The sequence below is a fragment of the Podarcis vaucheri genome, assembly GCF_965113315.1.
Source record: "Podarcis vaucheri genome assembly, chromosome: 9".
Taxonomy (NCBI): domain Eukaryota; kingdom Metazoa; phylum Chordata; class Lepidosauria; order Squamata; family Lacertidae; genus Podarcis; species Podarcis vaucheri.
In genome coordinates this window covers 51,142,449-51,166,014 of record NC_138767.1, presented here as the reverse complement: position 1 = coordinate 51,166,014, position 23,566 = coordinate 51,142,449, and the positions used below count along the sequence as shown (strand labels likewise).

General features: G+C 40.1%; 1 protein-coding gene across 3 annotated transcripts in view; it reads right to left on the bottom strand.

Annotated features, from left to right (window-relative positions):
* Nucleotides 1-23,566, bottom strand: part of TENM3 (teneurin transmembrane protein 3) — a 1,324,874-nt gene that overhangs the window by 451,879 nt on the left and 849,429 nt on the right. For all 3 annotated transcript variants that reach the window (XM_082237150.1, XM_082237146.1, XM_082237151.1), the window contains one exon: nt 18,595-18,667. The gene's annotated coding sequence lies outside the window, so the exon portion shown is untranslated. The remainder of the gene's footprint in view (nt 1-18,594; nt 18,668-23,566) is intronic.

Here is a 23,566-nt window from a genome sequence, read left to right as displayed (position 1 = left end):
TTGTTCTCTATACTTTAAATGAAAGAGGGCTCTCTCCCCTTTTACAAGTGCAGATAGGAGCTTTACTCTCTCAAGGCGTCTGACACACCTGTCTCATAGCAGCAATACACACCATAATGATCACTGTGTATTCATCAAATGCATACCTATCTTGCCAAAATTTGAAGAGTCTTGAATGGTCATGGTTCTGTCTATTTTAGAAAGGAAAATAGGAGAAAATATTTTGTCTCCTGGGGTATTCTTTCTGGTATTATCATGGATGAATCCTTTTGTGTTCACCATAGCATGTATAAACCTTGCTGTGCCAATCCAAGCATCACTAATCCAAGTGAGCATTCTTAACAGCTCTAAGACATTCTTTTTGAGCTATGCCTTAATTTATTTGAGGATAAGCATTTGACACTTCATATAATAATAGATCTCTAGATTTCTAAGGCCTTACATCTCTTGTCCTTACATACCATACTTTTCTGTGTATTAGACAAGGTTTATTTTTTACTCCAAAATAAATTTTAAAATGGGGGGGGGTTCATCTTATACTTGGGTAGTGCAGAGTGGGGGGTGGGTGATTGGTTGCATCTGCGAGCAGGATCTAGTGGTTGGGTGGGTGAATGGTGTCTGTTGCAAGGGCTGCTTTGGATTGGCTGATGCTTTGTCAAATGGGTGGGTTATTAGTGGATGCGGCAAGGGCTGCTTTGGATTGGCTGCTGCTTCTGCAATTTGGCTTGCGTCGCTTGCGATTGTTAGCTTTTTTCAGTTGGTTGAGTGATTTTTGGCATTCCCCCCCAAAAAAAGCTCAACAACTCTGGTCAATCTCCCCCCCCCAAGCTCTTTAATTTTAGTTCCCCAAAATAGGGGGCATCTTATACATGGGGGGGTGTTACACATGTTCCAATTTGTCTCCCATCTTCAGAAAACATACCAGTAAAGCCTAACTATGTAGAAACATAAATTTCAAAATAATGATTAAAGGCAAGCCTGTGTGTGATGCACTGTGGTCACTGCAAAGAGACCCAGGAATCTCTACTCCCTGTGGTGTCTGGCCAAGTGAGGGACCTGCATCTGATTAACAAGCATTGGAATCTGGGCATAAAAATGCTACCTATCTGCTCTAAGTCCACCTGGGAGAAGATTACCCCTTTGACATACTTAATGGCATGCCTATTTTGTCCCTAAGGCACAAGGTTCCTCTGAATTACCAGCAGCACATTTCACTTGGGGCCCCAACATGGCATATCGCCCTTTGTTAAAGGTAAATTGCATTGTATCCTTCTGTACACAGAGGATTCTCTGAACAAGTCCAGAAGAGATTTATGTGATTAAAAGGATCAGGGAGGCAATATATCCTTCTTTCTGTATCTTCCAAATCTGCTCCAGAGGGTTGGAAGAATCTTTGGAACAGAATGAAAAGTAGCATCCGGGGAACAAACCAGAATTTTCAAAAATAGCTTTCCTCCCCTTCCATTCATAGAAACCTCTATCAAATAAAACAACTTTCTGTGAATGGAATGAGACCACACTGGAACAGCCCATGACATAAAATTAATTTGTGAAATACTTGTTTTCTCTGAATCCACACAGTGAATCATTAGTGAAATTAACTTCTAGCCAGAGGTCCATTTTGTTTAACAATTGGTCCATTGTGTAGTGTTTATGTATATACCAGTACACGTTTGTGTTTCAGGATGTACAACTTGAAATGCCTCTTCCTATTAACACTGCTTACTAATGCACTACTTCAATATCTTTGAAGAAGTGTCTAAAATCAACACCTGTAGACTTCTCAAAGACTTCTGAGCAGAATGCAAGTTCACTGCCCTCTCATCCTGTTTCACATATCTGTTTATGTAATACAATGTTTCTAGACTGTAATTGACACCAGTAAAGGAAATTCACACAAAGATATTATGTCACAGCAGGCTCTGCACTGGCAAATCAGAGAAAACACACACACAAGCGAAACCCCTTCAGAGAGCACTGCAATGATTTATAAATGAAGCTGAGAGCAGAGGTGTGATATATGAGAAATATAAGCAATTAAATGTGGGATATTGCTGGGTGTTGACAACAGACCGTGTATAGTACATACAATTCAACACCTTCATGTTCCCATGAGGTGTCAAGATTCTCATCCTCACATTATTCTACACCTTTAACAGGAATTGCATGGTATAGGCACTGATGCCCATGTGTGGTTTTGCCATGTTTCAAATAAAGCAACAAAGGAATTAGATTATGAACAAAGCAGGTAATTTTAGTCAGCTTGGCTAGAAAAGCTGTGGGGGAACTATAAGCAACATTCATAAACTTATAAATATTAACAATTTAAGCAATAGGCTATACTACAGGTTTAACTACTGCAACATGGCCAAACATTCAGAAGAACTGTAATGGTTGTGAATATGTGTTTGAGAGTGTTCCCAACAATTAAACGAAATGAGTGTGCCTTTAAAATGTTCTCTCTTTGATTCTGTTGATCAGTTTGTCATATGTTGTTAAACACTGTCTCACATGAACTAGACAATCTAACTGATATTACACTTTTATATGTCTGCATGACTGTGGCTCTAGGAACAAGAGGTAAGTGTAAAATGCTCCAATTCTTCAGTACTCTGATGGTAGTGAAAACCTCCCTCCAGCCTCTCAGAGCCAAAGTCTATTCTATACACTTCTTTCACGCTAACATCTAATATAATGAACAGCAGGGAGTTGTAGACTGCTATAATGACTCATGATTTAGTGAGATACAGTGGCATGTTTAAATAGATTCCAGACTAAATACCTGTGGGCAAACAGCATTAAGAAGTGGTATCAGTACTACTGATTATTCAATGAAAATGTATCTTAGTTCATAAACTAATCAGATTCCTAATGATTATTAGTCCCCCAGGGGAGAGAAAATTAAGATAGAAGTAGTTTTTAAAATTACCTTTTGGACTAAATTCTATTTTATTTTTAATAAGTATGTATATTTTATTTTCTAAAGTATTATGTAGTAAGGTACTCTGCAGCTCCAGCTGAAAGATCTGTTACAGGGTTACAGGGTAGCCCCAACTCCACTACAGCAGTGTGGTTAATCCTACCAGGCCACAAGGCAGTAGAATTTTAGGATCAGATCTTTCCTCCACCTAGATGGGCTACCTTCCCAGGTTGACAAGCCCCATCTGCTCCTCACTTCCCTTCTTTATTGCTGGACTCACTACTAGTCTCGTCGCTCAATCCACCAGAGCCTATCTTTGCATGCAATGAAAGTTCCTAACTCACGGAGGGTCTGAGATCCATTGGCTACCCTCATCTGGTTTAGCTGGCCATTTGAAGCTGGGATGTGGTTGTTGTCACATGTGGAGTGCAGGATGAGGATCAAAGGTGGACAAACTACTCCAGAAGCAGCATGACTTCCTCCACACCAGAGGTACTACCCCTCCTCTAACACACCATATGGCATAAACCCCACCAGCTTCAGGAGTAAACCCCATGGGAACATCTCTGGGAGAAGAAAAAGCTAAAGAGTAAACCCTACACAAATCCGGAGGCTGTTGGATGCCTTCTTGTACACGTCCTTCCGGCAACTCCTGCAGCCAAGCTGCTACAAAATGTATTTGGTCTGCTTTCTTTTGGACCACATCAGTGAGGACGAGAGGGAGATATTGTCATCTGGGCAGCCCAGGACCTCCATACACACGGTCCAGGCTTGCACCCCAGAGATATCACTTCGGTGCTGCTTTCAGCAAAAAACAATGCGGGAGGCAGCAACTATGAGTTACCATCTCTGATGTAACACCAGGTGCCGTGATTTCCCAGCGGTTTGACTTCACCTCCCGAGGCACACTCCATTGTCTCTTGAGACAGACAGATGCCAACAACAAAAAATCCTACAAACCTCCCTCAATACAATCTTTATAACATAAGGAGCTGCTTTATACTGAGTCACACCAATGGACCTCTCAGTATTGTGCTTAAATGCTTAAATATTCTGCCAGCCCCAGAGACAAAGCAATGCTGGGTACCCGGAGACCAAATGGTCCCAAAGATTCCTTCAGCCATTCACAGCTGCCTTAGCACCGAGAGACTGCATGGAGGCAATCACTTCACCTCCACCAAAATGTCCTGAGTGCTTGTTAAACTATATTCTATTTCTTACCCTGGTCCACATTATCCCATTTACAAGAAGAGCTGATTTTGCTTGGCATTTGACTTTCCATTGCAGTCTTTAGACAGGGTTGGCTAAACCCTAGCCCAGGGGCCTGAACCACATCTGCAAGCCATTTTTTTTGGCCCCTGGAAATACACCAATTCTGGTGCTGCCAGTAACAAAAACCCAAAACAAAGCAAAACACCACAGCACAGTGGGGGCTTAAATTTCTCTCCTCAACCCAGCACCCTGAATGAGAATGCAAATCGCCCCTCCTAATCATTAGATTGATAATTTGACAAGCAGAGGGAGAAAAATTCTACTTCTCCCTCAAACTAGGAATTTTTAGGGATGCAAACCCTACTCCAGTGGTCTGCATTGGGGAAGGGTGTGTTTTTTAAGAGGATAAATTTTCCAGGAAAGATGGATGGGGTAAACATCATCCCACAACACAAACCCTATTACGCCAAGAGTAGTTGATGGCAAGTGTATTTTTGTGGATACAGCCTCTTTTTCCTGGGTGAGAGAGATCTCTCAATTGACAATTGACTTGTCCATCAAAATGAAAGATTCCCTCACTTTTCCACTTCCTCCCCACTCAAGCATAGTGCATTTTCCTGGTCATCATGCCTTGACCATTAATAATAATAATAATAATAATAATAATAATAATAATAATAATGTAGCACTTGCCTTAAATGTTAAGCATTTGACGGCACCTGAGTATACAGACAAAACAGTATTTAGTATCCCATTCAAGATAACTTGTTAATGGCACAATCTGATTTTAGAATGTGAGTATGTCATCCAAATCACCCATTATTTGCCTTGCAGTCTGGGAAGAATACAGAGCTGACACTCCCCCCCCCCCCGTATTTAATCTCTTATGTTATACATTTCTATTAGATTTGCAAAGAATTAGCAACAAAAAATGCCAAATCAAAATAAGTGATAAGTACTGCAATATCTTGCTCAATTCCAGATTAGTCACTATTCTTACTATAAAGATGGTGGTGTCATAGAACTTTGGACTTGACAAAGTGAGGAGGAGTTTATTACACCGTGAATGCCTAGCACAAGAAAGTCCTTTGGTACAGCTAAGATAAGAGTGTTCTATTATGACTAGTAACACCCTTCTCTATTCAATCTTCTCAGTTCTTCTGACCCTTGACAATCTGCATCAAGTATGTGGATAAACATCACTCTATCAGTGAATCCCCATCTTCTTCTTCCTTTCAAATTTGAAGTAAGAGGTTCAAAAAATGTCAACCAAACCCTGAATAAGATATTTTGTGTCCTGCATAACACTAGATTATTTATTCTGCCACTTGACACAGGCTTTGCCTTTTTTCTGTGTATGAGATTTCCCACCTTAACCTTAAATTATTCTCTCCCTCTGGTATTCATTGATAGTCTCTGAAGCTCAGGCTTTATTCCCCTTCAAGGTTTATTCATCCTCTAAATACTCATCAGCCAGTGCAGGCTATAAAGAGAGTTCCCAGCAGTAGTTTTTAAAAATAAAAAAGATAAAATGCTCAGCCTCTGAACACTGAAGGCTCTAGTGACAGTACCTGGAATGCCTCCTGTTGACAATGATGGTTATCACTGGGGGCAACTGAAATCTGTTCATTCTGAACTGTCTTCAGAAATCACCCTTATCTGATTGTTCTTTCAGATCAAAAGAAATAAGAAGACAAAGTAAGCTATGCATATTCTTGCCCTGTGCACTTTGTTGTTAAAAGAGGGAGGAATCCCACTAGGAACCCTAAACCACTTTTAGATATTACTAATCTTTTCTGTGGATTTCTGTTTTTTCCCCCTTCATTTACTGCCAACTGCCATTGATATTTTAATGGCACAGAGAAGCAACTGTCAGGAATTACCTGTGCAAAACACATAGCAGAATCTTGATAGACAAAGTAACAGATCTTGCTCTAAGGGAAATTACATGTAATTCACAGTATTTACTCCCAAGATTAAACCATTTCCCCTTGTTTAATAAGGTAACTGTAGGTCTCTAAAAATAACTTCCTGAGCTTCTGAATGTGGTATTATTCACCCTATATTTTAGGCATTTCTGAAGTGTGTTCATATGTTTGCTTACATCATGTTCAGTTTCAATTATGTAACTATGCTGTCCTGTTTAGAAGAGATGAAATTACATACCAGAATATGCCTATTACATCAACAGAGCCAGCACTACTTTCTGGCAAATAATCTTTCTAATACAGAAGGAACTGCCTGCCAATTTAATAGAAATAACATAAGAGTACTTGGCATTCCCTTAAAAATGTGTTTCTTATCGGACACAGGAAGTCACTTTACATTAAACTGGGATTTAACACAATGTAACATGTCAAATGCTTAGTTGAAAAACAAATTGGAATAGAGTTGCATACAGTACATCTGAAGTATTGCAATCAGCTTCATACATTAAGACACTCACACATGCAGAGTTTAGGAATTCAAATGGTGAGGCAGTTTTTGGACCACTTCCCAATACCCAGTGGGATCTTAATGGGACCTCTGAAAATATAAAAGCAACCTAAGCCCCTGAAAAACATCTGAACAAATGAAAGAATTTGCTCCGGTAAAGGTCTCTAAGCCTGTAATACAATTGCTATAATAACATATTTCAGCATGTTTTCATTAACCCATTTTTCATTTTATGATTTCTTATTTTGGCATTAATTGAATCAAGGAATTAATTTTTCAGCTACTGATGTGTATCCTGAATATACTCTTTTGTTCCAGAAGAAAGTGGCACTTTGTTGTTGTTGTTGTACCAATGCACCTTAATGAAGTGTAACTGCATCTGACCCTGCTATTTTCTGTCTTTGTTCAGCAACACATTCAAGTGCCTTTCTCATTTTTTCAATTTCCACTAAGAAGCAGTAAGATCATGAAGTGCTGACCATCTTGCCCGTCAACTTCCAACTTCCTTCTCATTACGGTCATTATTTTTTTTAAGCCTAGCAGTTATGTTGTTTTAAAAAACAATGGCCTGCCTTGTACACTAACCCCTTGTATGCTGAGTCAATGCACTTGCACTTCTGGTTCAGGTTTTGATATTGGACTAAGGAACATGGATGACAACTCTCTAGGATACTAGGCCACAATTAGCTACAAAGGAGAGAATGAATGAAAATGCCTCCTGCTGTCCTTCTTCATTAAGTAGGAACTGGCCTGTTCTAAACCACACTAGTATAGGTCCTGGGGTCAAATCCTGATATAGAAGGGGAAAGACTGTTACAGTCTTTCTTTTTCAAACACTCCACTCTTTCCTACAAAAAGAGCTTCTACATTAAGTACAAACTTACCACAACCTGACACTTGGAACAAAATAACTGTCATTATTGTACATGAAATGTACAGATGTTATAAACTATTTCAACAGAGTCCCAGGATGTTGAACAAACAGTCCAATTCTCAGTTCTTGCAATACAGGTAACTCACACCTTATGTGAGGGTTCGGTTCCGGGGGTCCACGTGTATATGCAAAAACACATGAAGCCAGGAATCCCCAGAACTGGTCCCCCTGCAAGGTGGGGGGCTACCTGGCTTCCAGAAGGTGGCATGAAGTCTCTGGCAGTGTCCGGAAGCCTCCGCCCTGTGTCTCCAAGGCCCTGTAAGTGAATACCCAGCTTTGGGAAGGAGGCAGGAGAGCTCTGGGATGCTGCCAGAGCCCTTGTGCAGTCTTCCCAAAGTCAGGTAAGCCTGCAATTGAATATTTGCACAGGTGTGTGTAGGGAAATAACTGGAGACTGGGTTTCCACTACTCTCCATTTACCGGTAGTTATTCCCCTCCCCTGCAGACCTGTGATTGAGTAAGTTAAATAAGCGTAAGTTGCAAGTTACTTGTATATATATTCACCGAGTAGCTTCAGGACACAGGTACTGACACTCTTGATTTCTAGACTGTCTAGTTTATTTCCCTGAGGCAATGAAGGTCAGAGGACTACATGAAAACACATACAAAAATCACAACACAAAATGGTTCAGAGTTTGTTTTTCAAAGAGTAGCCTCTTGCATATAAATAGCATGTTAATAGCAGAGCAGATTAGGAAGCCACAATTTTTGTTCTTCAGAACTAAGTTTAAAAGTAAGTCCATCATCAAAAACATTAATTGGGACTTCTTAGAAGGAATATTGCTACAATGCTGAAACAATGAATATGTATGTCTAAATTATTTGCTTCACCTCTAAAAAAAACTACAGGTTATGCCAGTATTTAAATAAGTGTTCTGAAAAGCAGAGAAAAATTGTTTAGAGGTTGAAAATTATTATTTATATGTATTTTTTTAAACTGGGCCTGCAATATTTTATGATTCACATTTTCTGTTTCTTTGAAAACATTTCTCCTTTTATGCATATTCAGTGACACTTTAACAATGGCCGTTTTCATTATAATGCATAGTTAAACCTGATTTTCAGAACAAGGATTAGATTTGAGTAATGTTGTTGGGAATTGCAAACTGAAATGCAGTAAAATGAAATAGTTTTTGTTTTGTTTTGTAAGAAAAGGGTCTTTAGAAATGTTCACATGAAGTCATGTGTTGGCTGTGGTGCCGATGAAAATTGCCCACCTATAGCCATTTCCCTTCCTCGGTTGTGGTTTCAGGAGTGGGATTTATTTATTTTTGTCTGGTCCACAGTTGGGGAAGAAGGGATTAAAACTTCTCCCTGCACTAATCTTATTTTCCCCAACTGCTTTTTTAAAAAATTAGAAGTGTGAAGTGCAGCCACACAATTCATGTATGTAGTTTGGCCCTTAGCCATTTCATCCCAAACTGCAAATGGCTAGGACTCTTTCCAACTGTAGATTTCTCATCCTCATACACAGTCAGGAGTAATTTGATAGAGTCCTAACACAGCTTCAAATTCTACTGTGTGATAAATATGAAAAATGTTCCTGCTTCTCAAGTCACTTCTGACACGGCTTTGCATCTTTTGTTGTCACATTTTCTCTGCCATCCTGCACCTTCAACAGGAGACAAAACAGGCAAAAGCTTTCTACTGCACTGCATGCTGGGAAAGCTTTTCTTGATGGATTTCTATCCTGCAATTGTTACAGGCAAACCTTCCCCCGCCCCCCATACAAGATCTATTTCTCTTTGTTAAACTTGGAAGGTGTCCCATTATTGTTATCTATTCCAGGAAAAGGCTTACAGGAAGACAAGAAAATTGGAGGGATTTGGCAAGCCTGCATTGTGCAAGTAGAAGTGCTCTTCTTGTACATCACTGGATCCAGGCCACTGAAACTACTATGGCTTACTTCTGAGTAAATATATACAAATGAAAGTATTCTCCTGTAACTGGAAGTGCATATGCAAAAGACTATACCATGGACATAAAATACTACACACTGTAATTCAATATAAACTTTGTAATGATAGATTTTAAAATTATATATAATAATTTTAAAATCTATCATTACAAAATCTATCATCATGATATATACAAAGTTTATATTGAATTCAATTATATTGAATACACACACACACTTAATCTATACATGGCATGTTATAATAAATACGTATACAACAGATTTACTTGATATGTTAATTCACATGTACAATGCTATAAAAACATCCAGAAGATGCAACCTAGGTTCTATAAATTGTTACAAATATTCTGTTCCTCATCAATATAAGAAAATTCAAGAATTCAGGAAATGATTTAAACCACGCTTTTCTGCTTTTGTTAGTGTTGAACTAGTATAAGAAATCCACAATAAATTTCGACCATTTACAGGTGGATGAGTTGCCAGTATATATGTTTTTGCACTTGGAAACCACCCTTTTGAACACTTTAACAGAAATTATGTTTGGTTCCTGCCAAAGGTGTGCACCTTTAACACCCACCTGTCTTTTGCTCAGCCCGTGAAGTCAAGGATTTCAAGCAGCAAAGCTTTTACTCAGAGGAACATTTTGCAGATTATAAGTCAGAAAATACTTTTTTCTAAATACCTTAATAACCATTGCCATACAATGCCTTGTTCCACTTTATGATGCTAAGAATATATTCAGTGTAGCAACTGCAGTCTAGCCACACTAACAATAGGTGACATTTTAACAGAGACCTGTGAAAGTGAGTGCATACATAGGAAAGCATACAGCACATGCTAACAAGGGAAAAAAATACTATGGCTTTATTCCTGGCAGATGTAAGGTAACTTTCTACTCCTCCGTTTTATGAAAAGAAATGATTGTATTGGTTTTGTTAGGAAAGAGCATATCCAAGGAACCTCCTCTCTTTCCCAAAAGGATAGACAGTTATGAATAGTTATCTTTCAACGTGCCTCTCATAGGAGCACTAGAACATTCAAGTCTATACATTAGCTATTAAAGTCTAAATGCTAACCCTGGAAAAATTCACCACAAGAGAAGAGCAATTTTCATATAACTGACAAAAGACAAGTTTGAACAGAGGATACTTAAAGGTTGACATGCTTTATTATAGTGGTATTCACACAGATTGCTGTTTCTCTGAAGAAACAAATAGAGACCAGACCAAATGTTAGGGAACTGAAATAATATTATCAACAATGCACTTCAGTAGAAAATAGGACTGCTTTTGTATCTCATATAGAGTTATATTTTTATGGCAGAAAGCCCACACAAATTATTATGTTCCTAGTACAGGGTGCCTGAAATTAGCCACAATAGCACCTATTAGCAATAATAGGAGCTCTTCACCTTCTCCTCTTGCACACCGCAGACAATCTACCCCAAGGAGAATTATAGATAATGTATCTTTCTCAGGATTTACAGGTTTGCAGCACATGTAAAATATGTAAGGGGAAATGGATGGTATAGTCATTAATTTGCCATTCTTTTCCAGGCACAATTATGTGCAATTATGAGAGTTTCTTATAGTTTGGTATGAGGATAAACTTATACAAAACTTTCTAAGCACGATTAAAGACAAAATTTATCACGGTGAAACACTTTTCCTAAACTGGTTTGATTCTTCCTGCACATGGAATACAGAACAATGCAGGTGACTTGCATTGCATACAAGATGCTCAAAACCCCCATCCTTTCCTTTCACAAGGTTTTGATTAATTACTCACATTATTTTTCATGAAGGCCTATGTTATCACTTTTCTCATAGATCCCAATGGTAGAAAATAAGACTTAGCGCCTGAGAGAATTATTAACAAGACCCCTAGTGATTAATGCAGGTGAATGCAACACTCTGCTCCTCTGTGACTTAGCAACCTGAAGTCTGAACTGCTTACATATTTTGAAAGTTAACTTAAAATAGAAAACTGAGCTTTTACAGCTCAGTTTAATAATGATAATGTAGGTGAATGGAGCCCTTTGGTGTGATAGTATAAACATGCATGCAAAGGCTACTTCCTTTTTTCTCTCATCAAGTGGCAGCTACTCCGTGCTGCTTTCATAAGCTGTTTTTAACAGCCTCACAACCTAAATACAAATAATTGCAGGCTGGTTGGCAACAGTCCCTTCCTGGGCTTTTTGAGTGGGTGATTGTTGACCAACTCCAGGTGCTTTTGAATCAGAATGACTTTCTGGTCCCTTTTTAATCAGAGTTTCGCCTCCACTTTAGCACTTGATCACTCTGTATGATGAGCTATGTTGGAAAAGAGACAGAAGGGATGTGACCTGTTATTGATCATCCTAGATCTGTCAGTTTTGAAAAAAAATATCAATCATGGTGTCCTTCTGGGTAGGTTGTCAGAGCAGGGGGTGGGAAGTACTGCTTTTCAGTGATTTTGCTTCAACCTGGGTGGGTTAATCCAGAAGATGGTACCTGGCAGGTACCTGGCCCATGAAACCTCCAGTATGGAGATTGTACTGAGTTCATTCTTATCATCTGGAGTTTTGGAGTGCATTGTCATCTATATGCAGACGACACTCAACTCTGTTTCACTTGTAAATCTCAGATAGGTAAAGCAGCGGACATGCTGAGCTTGTGTCTGACTGCAGTAAAGAACTAGATGAGCGCCAATAAACTGAAAGTCAGACAATACAGAAACAGAGGAAGTAATTCCTCAGTTCAGACACATGGAATTCTGCCAGTTTGGGTTGGGTCCCACTCCCCTTAAAGGATCAGCTTCATGGTCCAGAGTACTCATGGATCTACTACATGGTCTCCTTGACTTGGAGTGCTTTCTAACAGCTTTGGATAATGGCTCACCTATGCCCATATATCCTGGATTCAGTGGTATATGCCCTGGAAACCTCATGCTGCAGTGGGGATGCCTTTGAAGATGGATTGGCAGAGTAGGCTCTAGCATGTCATAATGAGCCAGTTCAAGCAGTAGATGAGGGTGGGCAACAGAAGCAGCCCCCATTCCTTCTGAGCCCCAGCCCCAGCTCTCCTCTGTTGCATGACAGAGGCATGTGTGCCACATGACCTGGATTGTATCATCTAAACTAGCTTGCTTCCCTCAGGTGTGGTGAAGGATGCTTTCCCATTGCCAGCTTGGATGGCAGTTACAAAGAAGCTTTCCTGAGGGACATTCACTTGGTGCCGACTCTGATATAATTTTGGCACTGGGTGAAAACACTTATTTACTCTCAGGTATTTGAATGCTGGTGGTTGTTTCTTTAGGATTATTTCATATTGTATGTGACCATGCCATGCTTTCTGGGAAGAAGGTGGTCTGTTGCTTGACTGTATATTGATGTGATCATTAGAATGGGTGCTTTTTATTCTGTTTTAATCTCTGACCTTTTCTGTGTATTTTTACATTATCATATGCAACCTTGTACCTCACCTTGAGATGATTTGTAAAAGGCAATTAAAAAGTTTAAATTATCACCATCAACATTTTTTTAAAATAATATTAGACTGGCAGGACTCACTCTTGACAATGGTTTCTGCTAATCACTGGCTTGTTATCAAGACAATTACAAATTGACATTGTTATCAAGATGATTACAAATTAGAATACCGTAGATTTTATTGTCTTCCTAGCTATCAAAGTCCAGCTGACTGGATTCTCCCTTTATGATGATCAATTTATTATTATTTATTACATTTCGAAACATTCATCTTTTACAATATAACCCTGTTGTTTTTATTTCTTTTTCTAATTTTAGCCACATGCTCTCGATGGGGCTACCATGTCACCTCTCTTGAAGCTCCATGCAAGTGCACATATTTTTGACACATAATTTGCTGTTTTATCTAGATGCAACAAACTATTACTTACACTGGACATTGTTTGCTAGTTTGGATGTGTGGTGTGCCACTGCGTTAAAGGAAAGGGGATGAAAGAAGAAAGAGTTGGGAGGGCTACATCTCAATAAACTCTGATTTTTTTTATTCCCTAAATGATATATTTCTGCATACTAATGCTCAGAAAATAACAAGAACGTATAACCCCTATATGCCCTCAGTTTTTAAAGCTTCCTAGTACAATTCATTTTTGAGTTAGTAAATCCCAAAAACCAGTTTAAATGAATCCCTCACACTTTTTCATTTTAAAGGTAAAAGTGGCTGCTATGTTAGTCTCACCAAATCCCATTTATCCTTTTTTCAAGGTTCATGAGCTCTGAATTTATGGAATCTTGGCTACTATTGAGAAAACTCATTGAGGTATAGCCGAGGGGCGTTTAAACATGTACAACTGCAAGTCTCCATGGTTGCTACATAAATGCTGTTCAAAATAATCAAGACCTGCTGATCACCAGATTGCTAACAAATAAAATACTTCAAAGTCATGGACAGTACACATAATCATAACTCAGTGGCTTTTTAATTTTAGGATTGTGGATACTGAAAAAGTTGCAGTGTTTTAATATATACCATATGCATTAAGATTTTGCAATCCAGCAGGGTCCCACTTTATATCAGCTGTGATGAAGCATGGTACAGTATGGATCTTCTTTAGTACGTTAATTTGTTCTGTTTTTGCATTTTGTCTCCTTCATTGTCTACATTAAAAGGTTGTGGAACAAAGAGGAAAATAAAAAGTGTATACATAGACTAGATAAAGGGAAGAAGGAAATGGTGTGGCCAAGTGGGATAAATGGTAATAGTTTGACTCCAACAAACAGAAAAAAGTGAATGTATCAAACTCAAAATTTAGCTCTAGACAGTCTTATAAGGGTTGGAAGGAACCCAAAGAGTAATCTAAACTAGTCTTGAGGGTGGAAAAATATTTCAAATTCCTAGCAACTAATATGGCATTTTAGGTACTAGACTCGGTACGACTGGAAAAGACAAAAGATATCTTGTGGTTTAAAAAAAATTAAATGGAGCTGCGCTGAGCCTTGATTCAGATCAGAGCCATGGGAGAATTCTTTCTCACCATGCCAACTTCCTAATCTAAATCACCCTGCTGGAACTATTTGCCTCTTGGGCCAAAACATACAGGGACCCTCCTATATTTCCCTCCGTGTTATAAATGCTGCTGTTTTGAAGCTGGGGGGACTCAGATGAGTGAAATGGTATGGAGAAAGGGTTAAAACTATACCCTGTCCTCAAAAGGGTGTATCAGGAGCTTTATTTAGCCCTTAAAAATGTAGCAGATCTGCTGCTTTCATGTCTAGCTTGACCCTGAAAATTCCTAGGTGGTAATATCAATTTCCCCCCAGCTTCATTCAATTCTCTGCCTTACAGCACATCACCAGATGTTCATTTATTATCTTTTAAATCTCTTTACTGGGGGTCAAATACACCAATGACAGTTCGGGGGGGGGGTAATGAAACTTTTTTGTCAGTCTTCCATGACTCCCTATTCCAGATAATCATCAACAATGTGTAAATTGACATTTGCCTGCCTCATTAATTTACTGAAAGCTCAAATTCTACCCTTTTCAGAAGGGCTGAGGAAAAGTTGCTAGCAAAGCTTTCTTATGTAGGGTCCCAGCCCAGTGGCGTAGCGTGGGTTCTCAGCACCCGGGGCAAGGCAAGTAATTTGCGCCCCCTAACCCGTGGATTTTAGCACTCGAGTCTCTTCCGCGCGCCCCCAGATGTTGCGCCAGGTGCAGCAGGCCCCCCTGCACCCCCCACGCTACGCCACTGCTCCCACCACAAGTCTTCTGGACAGCAATCCGAAGGCTGGCGCGGGGAGAAGGTCTCTCCGCCCCACCGCCAGCCTTCGGAGGAGGTCCGAGGACAGTGGGGCTCCTGCTTCCTCGAGGAGGGCCGGCCAAACGCGCCCCCCCAAATGTTGCGCCCGGTGCGGCCGGCACCCCTGGCACCCCCCACGCTACGCCACTGTCCCAGCCTCCAGCATCCTTGAGCCACCCGAGCAGCATGAAAGGGGAGTTTTTTAGCCACTGAGAAGGCTTCTCACTCTTTGTGCTGATTGGAACCAGTGTTAAAGGAGGTGAGTCAGCTACTGAGAATTGGCTTCTAGGGTTACTCTGCAGAAGGAGCACAGAAATAACACTGCAGAGGAGGAGTTTTGTATGTTCTAAAGTGAAGCATTTAGGCATACTGAAAACACAAGGGGCTTCAGTCTCAGGAGAATAGTATGCAAGTTTTGTTACATACAACTTCAAGGAAAACACATTGCAAATAATTCACTGGTGCACATGCACAGAAAATAGTAGATCTATGAAACACATGGAGATCTGCATAACTAAAAGATTATTGTATAATTTTGGAAGGCAGTATGACTGTGACTATCATGAAGGGACCCTGCACTTCTAATTTTGCCACTATTCTACTGGGTGCTAGGGGCAAAAAGTGATCAAAAATGCTGTTTAAAGTTATTAGTTACTCATAATAGCAACAGGTGCTTTTTCATAATAGACAGATCACTACTTCCCTTAGCATCATGTGAAACTCCTTGACAAACCTGAATTATTGTAACATTTCCCACCAGTTAGATCCTTACCTGTGACCCAGCAAAATGGTTTTTCATCTTAGCCATTGTTTTACACAAAACATACTATTCTGGCTTTTGGGGTCATTCAAATCTCAGCTGATCTGCACATGTTTGCAAGCAACCTGCATACACACTATATACACACATACACACATCATTTTATTTATATGCCACCTTTCCATAGTTCAAACCATGCTCAAGGTGGCTTACAACATGAAAAAATACATAATTATCACATAACAAAAGTAGTAATAAACAATAAATACACAACCAGACTGAACAACATTAATATCAATAACAACAACAATCCCTCCTCCCCAAAAAAACCAACATCCCAGCCCAAGAGTATGACCCCTCTTCTGCAAAATTTGTTGAGACTTTCCCCCAACATGTCTGGAACACAATGTCACTAGCCTCCTTCAAAAGAATCCCTAAGATTCAGCTTCAGTATGAATCACCAGTGGAAGAGACCAACTTGCCCCTATGTGTGACCTTTGGGATATGTTTGCTAACAAACTTCTACTGTGCTTTGTGCCATTTGAGAATGCTACAACTGATGAGCAATTAGTGCTATTCAAAGGAAGATGGCCAATGAGGCAGCATACTCCATTCAAACATGGAAATATGGCATAAAATTCTGACTACATTGCAATTTCAAAACACCATTTTTTATGATACATATATATATATATCTGAGGAAGAAAGAACATGCAAAGACCAGACAGAGGCTGAGAAATGTAACAACTCATGGATGAAATATAACTGATAAGTTCTCCACTACTGACCAATGGATTAGCTATGACAAACCGGATGCTAGTTGGCAGATCAGGGAAAAACCATAAAAACAGAAATCCAATTGCAGTTTCTTGACCACAAACCAGAAATGTCCACAGCAACATTTTTGGTTTTTAAGATTTCACACGTGAGTTTCCAAAGAAAGGAAGGGCAGTGATTCTTGTTCCTTCAATGCATAATGATACAGAGATCTCAGACTAAACTTTCAACCCAGAAAACATTCTTCATTTTAATAAAGCTCAGGGTGGTGTGGATGAGCTGGTGAACTGGTCCTTATATACACTTCAGAATGTGTGAACAGTGGTCAATTGGGTCTGCATTTTCAAATATGGTAGGCAATATCTGCTTAAATGCCCATATTGAATTACCTACAATGACGTGCATGTTCCAAAATATATTTCTCTTCCTAGTAGAACTAGGACTGAAGTTGATCAAATTCTGGGTGAGTCTAGACACAGAGCCATTGGTAGGGATTGTCACTGTTAGCACCAAGAAAAAGGGAAGAGTCATCTATACCAGGGGTCAGCAAACTAACTGCGCCTCAGACCGGTGTCTCCAGCACCGATCACGCGGCAGGCCATAGCGCGGGGAGTGTGTGCCCATATGTGTGCACACACACTATTTCTGGCGCACTTCCGGGTTGGAGGAACACCGGAAATAGCTTGTGTGCATGTGCATGGGCCTCCCCCGACCCGGATGTGCACCAGAAATAACGCCTGCGCATGCACACAAGCTATTTCCACTGCTCCTCTGACCTGGAAGTAGGCAGCCGCACAGTGCAGCGCTGGTAAGAGCAGGCGGCCGCAGTGGACAATGGGGGTCACTGTGGGCCGGATAAACAAGTCCCTTGGGCCTTATCCGGCTCGCAGGCCCTAGCTTGGGGACCCCTGATCTATACGTTTGATACAATATCAGAAAACCACAGCAACAATGTGTTTTATGTCCTACAATTAATCCATTTGTGAAATGTGTTGATTGTACATAGCTGCTCAAGTACATGTGATATGGCTGCTAAGCCCATGAGACTTAAGAATAAGAATAAGAGTTTGGATTTGATATCCTGCTTTATCACTACCCTAAGGAGTCTCAAAGCGGCTAATAATCTCCTTTCCCTTCCTCCCCACAACAAACACTCTGTGAGGTGAGAGAGGCTGAGAGACATCAGAGAAGTGTAACTAGCCCAAAGTCACCCAGCAGCTGCATGTGGAGGAGCGGGGACACGAACCCGGTTCACCAGATTATGAGCCCACTGCTCTTAACCACTACACCACACTGGCTCTCTTCTTGTTCCCATAACTCACTATACTTCATCTTGTTCCCATAACTCACTATACTTCAGCAATATATTTTCATGTTTAAAAAACTGTCAGATCAATTTAGACTGCACATACTGCCTAGGTTTTTGTACTTTACCTTGTGGGTGTTGTTCACCCAAATGACTTACATGTAACAAAACTGTTTTACTGGAGAAGATAAAGTCTCAGTGTTGACATGATTTAATTATTATTATTTACTTGCTGGTACATTTTGAGGTACATTTTACTCCAATACCAGACTGGTGCAGTCTAAAGGAATGTGAGCAAGGAAATTCTGCAAATGATGGTTATTTAAAAAAATGAAAATCTAAACATATTACATCTTTTTAAAATGATAGAAAAAAGTAAAATATTTTTTTAAAAATATTTTAAAAATGAAAATCAAGTTCTAAGACTAGTAAAGGATTGTAGACAAATAGTTGTAAACAAAGCCAAAATGGTGTGCTACAGTTTTCTAATACAGTACTGTCTTGACCACAGTTACTAAAAACAACGGGCCTTGTAACAATTTAACAGATGGAAAGTTTTGTCCTACCTCTTCCTGTTTGGAACACTTTCTGTGTTTTCTGCTTATGACAAAAGGGATTCCGGTGGGGCACAGAGGAATTCTGTAAGACACATAGTACAAAACAGGAAGTTATCAAGGCATCCGAAAATCTTTTTGCAAGTATTTTGACGTGTTACAGCCAATAGTATCCAGATTTGCCCCCCTGATGCAGTGATATCCTGCAAGTTCTTCTTATGTGTGAAAATGTGTGTGAAAATGCCTTCAATAAAAATACTATTGGCCATTGGTGAATCTGGCATTACATTTGGAAACTTAGGATGGCATGTAGGTTTCTCTCTGCCCAGGGAAAGGAGTAATGCTGGTGAGGGGATTCCATCATCACCAGTTGTTGTTCCATTGGCTATCACCACTAGAAAAACCTGAAACACTGTGATTTTGGGCAGAGCCGGTTATTCCAGTTCTCGACAAGCTCATCTAGTGAGCCACCAAGGGGAGCAGGGTCCCGCAAGGCCTGATGAAATCCATCAGGATCCATCAGCCTCTGCGGGCGAGCCCAAATAGGTTCGCCACCCAAGTGGGGGGCAGGGGTGGGAAGTCAATCCTGGCTTTCAGAGCATAGTGATCAGACCATGGCACTTCCACAAGGGGGGACATGATCACATCTATACCTGCCCCAAAGATCACATCCAGCGTGTGGCCTGCTTGATGTGTGGGACCCAAAACAAACTGGGAGAGCCCTAATGTCGCCATGGAAGACACCAGGTCCAGAGCCTGAGAGGAGGGGATGGCATTGGCAAGTCCCCAAGAACCAATAGGTTAGGGAATGCCAAGGCCCAGCCTGCCACCATCTCCAGGAGGCCTGACAGGGTGGCCGCCAGTGTGCTAGATGGTTGGAACACCAGCCAGACAGCCGAGCTCTCCTTGGTGCCCCACACCAGGCCAACACATTCAGTGCCAGAGATCGATGGTGCTGGCAGAGCCCTGAAAGAGCAATCCTCCCGGATTAACAATGCTACCCCTCCCCCCGACCCACAGTCTGCGACTGGTGGAGGATGGAGAAACCCAGGGGTGCCATCTCATGCAAGGTAGGATGATGTGGAAGTGTGTCTGTCAAAAACAAAAATATCAGATGTTAAAAAAGAAAAAGTCACGAGAAATTTCAGCTTAGCTTTACTTTTAATAGCTGAAAAATTGGGGGGAAAGTATATATTTCTGTATCACTGCATGTTGAAGCAGTTCATCTACTGAATTCCTTTCTGTCATGCAGTTTTAAAAGAACTGGAAACCCATGGTGTATGGGAAAATAGTTTTGTTAAGTGGCCAGGGGGGTACAATTTATATACACACACTGTGTGTGTGTGTGTGTGTGTGTGTGTGTATATATATAAAAAAAAAAAAAAATTCAGTCTGACAAAGTTGTGTAATGTTTAAACCCCATTACACCATTACAGTCTAGATATCTTCCTTCCGTGTTTAGAAGCAATTAAAGAGAGAGAGAGGAGAGAGAGAGAGTCAGTCTACACTTTCTAATTGATAAGTCTGAGTATTAACTCTGCAAAATCCATGTTGCATTGATGTAAACATTCATTTTATCAAAAGGTCATTCCTTCTGGATTTTCTGCCTACATTTCCTGTATTTTTTTCTGAGGCGTGCTTGAAGTATCAAATTAAAAAGAAATATAACTGTAGATTATTTAAGATTTCTTTGTGTAAGTGTTGCAAACATTTACATATGTGTATGTAGTTTCAATGAGCCTCATTTGAAACTTATGCTTCTCTTTTTCTAATTAGCTCAGATTATGGAAAACTAAAACATTTCAACCAGTTACATGCATTTACCTAGTTATAAATCACATTGAATTTAAAGGCACGCCTGTGTAAAACACAAGACTGCACTGTAAGGTTGCAACTCAAATTCCACTGAAGTAAATGGCAAATCTTACTGTGTTTTTAATGGATTATACCTTTAATGAATGGAAATATTTTTATGGCATATTGTTCTTCACGATACAAGGTTCCCCCCCTTTAAGTTCAGCAGGTTTAGGAATGAAACCTGCTGAGAGGCAACATCCCATTTACAATGTGTCAACTATATGTCACACACACTTAAAATAATTGGTATCATATGACAAGGTAACATTAAAGAACTGTCCTCCCTCTGATATAATCTATGGGCACCTGTTCAAAATATATACATGATAATCAAGGCACTGTGCCTTTACCCTTTCCAACTCAACTTGGCATTAATTAAACTGATTGAAGTCAAAATATTGTACAGTCTGTAATACTTCCAGTGGGTATGTTGTATGAGACTAAAAAAATTAATTGTGCAATACAGCTTTCCGAATCATATAACAGAAAAGAACCAAGACACAAGAATGCAAGAAAACATACAGTTTGTATACCATTGTTCCAGCTTAATTCAAAACAAGAATACTATTTTAAAAGAATCTTTAATAACAATGTTATTAAAAAGGGACCGTAAAATGTGGAATATATTGTTTAAATTAGCATGAGTCAAGGCCAAATTCCTTACCAATTCTTAGTAGCATTTCAATAAAGCTCCATGCCAGCTAACCCAGACAGAAGATTTTATCGTAATAAATGAGGTGAATACTTAAATGAAAGTATATAAGTTATTTACTTTAACATAAAGGAAAGCAATTCCATTTGTATTGACAATAATGTGAAGAGATTGTGCTTGCTCAAGGAAGGACAACATTATTATTTAAATGTCTGTCTTTCTCTTATTTTGGACCACCTGCAGTACAGAGAGCCTTCCACGTATATGTGCGTGCATATGCACACTGAAAGAGAATTTGCGGCTGTATTCTCTATGGAGTACCTGATGGACCAAATTAATTATGAAACTCCTGTCAAGAGAGGCCTCCATCAAAACCACTCCAAAGCGGCCAAAATTTTATGGTTGTAGGAGGAAGAGTTATTTTGTCAGTGATTTCAGTCAAATGCATCAAATGAAGTAAGAAAAGCTTTTATTATAAAAACAGGATCCCTATCAGTGTCCAAGGTGGGCACCTTTACAAAGGAGAAGGAAGAGATCCAAAATGTGTTTGACGTGTGCTTTTATTCTGGCTTACTTCCCCAAAGCAACCCCTTCTATGGTAATCAAAGCTTCTAGGTAGGCTAATTACCTGTAGCAGAGAGGCAGGCCTGTGTCACTATGTACCTCCTTTTGTGGGGTGCAAGGGCAGGGCACTTTTCGAGGAAATGGATTATCTTGATATATTTCAGTCTAGATACAGGCCTAGCTTTGGCATGGAACTGGTCTTGGTTCCTCCTATGGATGACCTTCTACTGGAAAGGGACTGTTGATATTCATACTGATAATGCAAGTGAGTTAATAAGCAGGTAAAGGTAAAGGGACGCCTGGTCATAAGGTCCAGTCGTGGATAACTCTGGGGTTGCAGCGCTCATCTCACTCTATAGGCCAAGGGAGCTGGCGTTTGTCTGCAGACAGCTTCCGGGTCATATGGCCAGCATGATTAAGCCGCTTCCAGCGAACCAGAGCAGCGCATGGAAATGCCGTTTACCTTCCTGTCGGAGTGGTACCTATTTATCTACTTGAACTTTGATGTACTTTTGAACTGCTAGGTTGGCAGGAGCAGGGACCGAGCAACGGGAGCTCACCCTGTTGCGAGGATTTGAACCGCTGACCTTCTGATCGGCAAGCCCTAGGCTCAGTGGTTTAGACCACAGCGCCACCCTCATCCCTTAATAAGCAGGTACTAGCTGCCTTATTTTGAGTCAGACCACGGGTCCATCAAACTGAATACTGTCTACACTGACTGTCTCCAGGCTTTCAGTCAGGGGTGTTTCACAGGCCTACCTACTACCACTGAGCTATGACCACCCTTTCCCACGAGTTACTGTGGCAATTTGCATAATAAAAAAATTATATTGTATGTCCATATGGTGCCTCCTACACAGTTATAAACCAAATACCTGTGAATTATAAATTGCAGGAACAGGCATATTTAGGCATCTGACCAACAAATGTCTTCTCACAACACCCCCGCCCTGCCAAAAAACCTTGAATCTATTGTTAAGTGTTAGCACAAGCATGCCAATTAAATTACCGTATTTTTTGCTCTATAAGACTCACTTTTTCCCTCCTAAAAAGTAAGGGGAAATGTGTGTGCGTCTTATGGAGTGAATGCAGGCTGCGCAGCTATCACAGAAGCCAGAACATCAAGAGGGGTTGCTGCTTTCACTGCGCAGCAATCCCTCTTGCTGTTCTGGCTTCTGAGATTCAGAATATTTTTTTTCTTGTTTTCGTCCTCCATAAACTAGGTGCATCTTGTGGTCTGGTGTGTCTTATAGAGTGAAAAATATGGTAGGTTAATAATGTAGTCTCTTGATAAAAGTGGATTTTAAACACCAGCATACTGGTGACAAGTGTGCCAGGGCTTTTAAAATCAACACTGCAGCTGCATCCTTTGATATTCTTGGAACACTCTGTCACAAGAGACCAGGGCCCTGCGGGACTTGACATCCTTCCGCAGGGCCTGCAAGACAGAGCTGTTCCACCAGGCCTTTGGCCAGGGCACAGCCTGACTCCCTCCCTCGGCAATCTTCGCAGAGCTCTGGCCCAATGGTTGCTAGAGGCTTGAATTAATTAATTTTTATAATGAATGATTTTAGAATGTTGTTTATGTTGTACTTTGTACTGTTTTATTGTTGTTAGCCGCCCTGAGCCCGGCTTCGGCTGGGGAGGGCGGGATATAAATAAAATTTATTATTATTATTATTATTATTATTATTATTATTATTATTATTAGGACTTACATCAACTGTAACACATTGTAAAGAAATACATAATGCTCTATATTTACCATAGTAAAGGATGGACAACAAAATAGCTTTGTGGTGAAATGGCTTCAAGTAAGTGAAAATTCATAGTTAAAAATTAAAATCAGAAAAATATTTGATGAGAAAGTCTGATAAAAGATTATCTCTATCTCATGACAATTGAAAACGT